The sequence below is a fragment of the Chrysochloris asiatica genome, unplaced genomic scaffold (assembly GCF_000296735.1).
Source record: "Chrysochloris asiatica unplaced genomic scaffold, ChrAsi1.0 scaffold00056, whole genome shotgun sequence".
Classification (NCBI taxonomy): Eukaryota; Metazoa; Chordata; class Mammalia; order Afrosoricida; family Chrysochloridae; genus Chrysochloris; species Chrysochloris asiatica.
Genome location: NW_006408574.1, coordinates 7789250 through 7792997, shown reverse-complemented (window position 1 = coordinate 7792997; position 3748 = coordinate 7789250). Strand labels below are relative to the sequence as shown.

At 42.3% G+C, this 3748-nt stretch overlaps 1 pseudogene; it reads left to right on the top strand.

Moving 5' to 3' along the window:
- The first annotated feature begins 331 nt into the window (after positions 1–331).
- On the top strand, positions 332–1937 carry LOC102811119 (annotated as a pseudogene).
- Positions 1938–3748: the final 1811 nt, after the last annotated feature.

Here is a 3748-nt window from a genome sequence, read left to right as displayed (position 1 = left end):
ATTCTTATCATTCACTGCTACCCAATACCTACATTTCAAGGATGCACTCTGGTTTGATGCCATACCTTCTTTCGGATGAGGGTTACAGAGTTGAAATGAGAATGATTACTTTACTTAACTTGGAAGAAGGAAGTGCAAATTCCAACAGAGTCCCTCCTGTTTCTAAATCCTGTGCACCATCCTCCCTCAGCCGCACAGCCTCTCCCCACTTTATACTCAGTAAATCCATGTTGCGAGAAGGACAGCTTCCTGCCTTGCGAGAAACTGCATACTGGAAGACCAGGAAGGATGTGGACTTGTATGATTTATTTATTCCTGAGGTTGTCATACCATGGCTGAAAATGACACAGACAGAAACCATACTGAAAAACTCCTACAAAGGGTACAGAAAATAGAGGAAGACGTACAAAGACTTAAAAAGGAGTATGTCAGTTAATAACAAGGACTCAAACAGAAGAGATCCTTCAGGAAATGGAAAAGCTAAGCGTACGTTCGATTTCAGTGCTCATGGCTGAAGACAGGTAGCTCTGAGGATAGCCTATCTCGGCTGGGGCTACCAGGGATTTGCCAGTCAGGAAAACACATTGAAGAGAAGCTATTTTGAGGCACTGACCAAGACGTGGTAGAAAGTAGACAGACATCCAATTATCACCGATGTGGATGAACAGACAAAGGAGTTAGTGCCTTTGGACAGGTGATATATCTTGACCTTCGTTCTCACTTTCCAAAGAACAAGGATTCAGAAGATTGTAATTTGCAAAAGACAGTCAATGATACTGCTAATGAAATCCGCTACACCCACATTCTCAATCATGCGCTCCCTGCAGACATTCGGGCACTGACCTGGGCTCCTTCAGCATTAGGTGCAGCTGTCTTGAGCAGACGTACCACTATTATTTCCCTCTTGCTGATTTAGATATTAAGATTATGAATTCAGCTCAGAAGTTTGTTAGCACACATGATTTCAAGAATTTGTGTAAAATGGGTGTAACCAATGGAGTGACTAATTTTCATAGGACTAGTCTGTCGGCTCAGGTAGCATAGTGGTTATGAATTGGGCTGCTATCCTCAAGGTCAGCAGTTCAAAACTACCAGCTGTTCCGCAGGAGACAGATGAGGCTTTCTGCTCCCGTAAAGACTTACAGCCTCGGAAACCCTGTACAGGGTCACTATGAGTCGGAATCAACTCCACAGCACATAACAACAACATTCTGTCGGCTCAGGTACAGGTAATGGGCCAGAGTCTGGGTCGGGAGAGATGGCAAGAACCTCTCCGACTGTGTCAGTTTGAGTGATTGGTCAGGCCTTCCTTTATCGTCAAGTCCGCTATATGACGGTTGTCCTCTTTTGGGTTGGCCAACAAATGGAGAAACCAAACATTATTGAGGAACTGTTGAACACAGAGAAAAATTCCCAGAAACCTCAGTACAGCATGGCGGTAGAATTTCCTCTAGTCTTATGTGACTGTAAGTTTGAAAATATCAAGTGAATTTATGACCGGGGTGTTCAAGAATTCAGTGTCACACACCTACAACAACTATGGTTAATCATGCTGTTAAAACTCACATGTTGTATATAGTATACTGCAAAGATTGGACTCTGTAGCAGTATCCTGTGGGAAAGGACCAAAGATGGATGGAGTGATAGAATGAAAAAATGTTTAGCATTCTATCATAAAACAGACCGCTGCCTTTGTAGAAGGAATAAAAATGTGCACATATAAGCCTCTAATAGATCATCCTAAATGCCAAGGATTGGAATTCCGGATACAGCATTTTGTATTTAGGGGATGCATCGATAACCCCTATTTATTCCATGAGGAAGAAACAAAAGCTAAAAAGGAAGAAAAGACCATTTTGGAGCTATCCACAAAAAGAGTCTGTGTTGATACAAAAATTAAAACATCGTTTAACCATCGAAAACTCACCAAGATCTAGGCGACCACAACCAGCTAGTTGTTAGAAGAAGCTAGTTGGGTAGAAAGAAAATATCTACTGCAAGAAGTCATACAAATTTTGATGATAAACTCTTAAAAAGCAATCAAGCTATGTCCAAATTCATTAAAACCTGATCCTTAAAGTCTAAAATAAACAAATCCATGTTGTACCACATGAACCAGGAGAACAAGTCCAGTGTCACCACCAACCCTCCCCACCCATCCCCGCCCACCCTACAACAAGCAATTTCATCGCAGAAAATTCTATTGCCATCCTGCCCAAGTTGATGAGGATATTGAGTGTCTCAATCATTCCATAGCATCTAGGACTAAACTTGACCCAAGCTCTAGTCCCTCTTTCTTAATTAAAGTGATTTTTCTACCTTCCAACTACCTGCATTTCATGAGTCAGCCAAGTAACAATAACAAAAGCAACTACTACCTTGTCCTGACTGGAAAACAAAGAAGGGCTTTAATGAGGAGACATTTATTTTCACAGGGTTCTGAAAGCCCAATTCAGGGTCTCAAACTATCTGTTCCTTCTGTAAGTATCTCTCCTCGTCCTCATGCCACATGGCAATCTTTCTCGTTCATCTTCTTATGGGCGATTATCACCTGGTGTCTGTCCTCCCTTATGTGTGTTTCTGTCCATTCTGGTCTTTGTAGAACTCAGAAGTGATTAGAATTAGGGTCCACCTACAATGGCATGACCTCACCTGATTGATCACATTATATGACATTTCATGCAAGGTAATTACATTGCATTAATCCTGTTGTTGTTGAGTTAGTTCTGACGCATTTGGTACATTGCATTATGGGACATAATCTGCTCTACCCAACGCCAAACTCATTGACAGCAACTAAACTAGGAACCACAGACTCACCAAGTGAACAAGAAAATGAACTCTTACAACCTCTTATTAAACATTTAACTCTGTTTGTTACCCACCAATCATCTGTCAGCTTGTTCTGCTGTGGTGGCTTGTGTGTTGTGATGCCAGAAGCTATGGCACCAGTATTGTTAATACCAGTAGGGCCACCCATGGTGGACAGGTTTCAGCTGAGCTTCCAGACTAAGACAGACTAGGAAGGAGAGACAGACCACTTCTGAAGGGTATCCACTGAAAACCTTATAAGAGCAGAGGAACATTGTCTGATACAATGCCAGGGCATGAGCCCCTCGGGTTGGGAGTTTCTCAACATACAAATGGGGAAGAGCTGCCTCCTCAAAGTAGACTTAACCTTAATGACATGACTAGAGTAAAACTTTCTGCACCTTTATTTGCTGAGGAGATACAACTCAAAATGAGAAAAAACAGCTGTAAGCATCCGTTAATAATTGAAACATGAAATACATTAAGTATAAATCTAGGATCGTCTGAACTATGGTGTTGGTGAAGTATATTGAAAGTACCATGAATTGTCAGAAAAAACAAATCTGTCTTGGAAGAAGTAAAGCCAGAATGTTCTTTAGAAGCCAAGATGGTCAAACTTTGTCTCTCATACTTCAGACATGTTATTAGGAGGGGCCAGTCGCTGGAGAGGTGTTCTTGTGTGGCTCTGTGGGTTAATGCACCAGACTGCAAAGCTGTTTGAACTGCATGGTTGGTGGTTCAAGCTCACCAGCTGCTCCTTGGAAACCCTATACAGAGTCGCTATGGGTCCGACTCAGCGGCGCTTCACAACAACACCAACAAGTCCCTGGAGAAGGACATCACGTTTGGTAAAGTGGACGGTCAGTGAAAAAGAGGAAGACCCCCAATGGGATGGTGGCACCAGCAATGGGCTCAAGTGTAACAACAATTGTGAGGT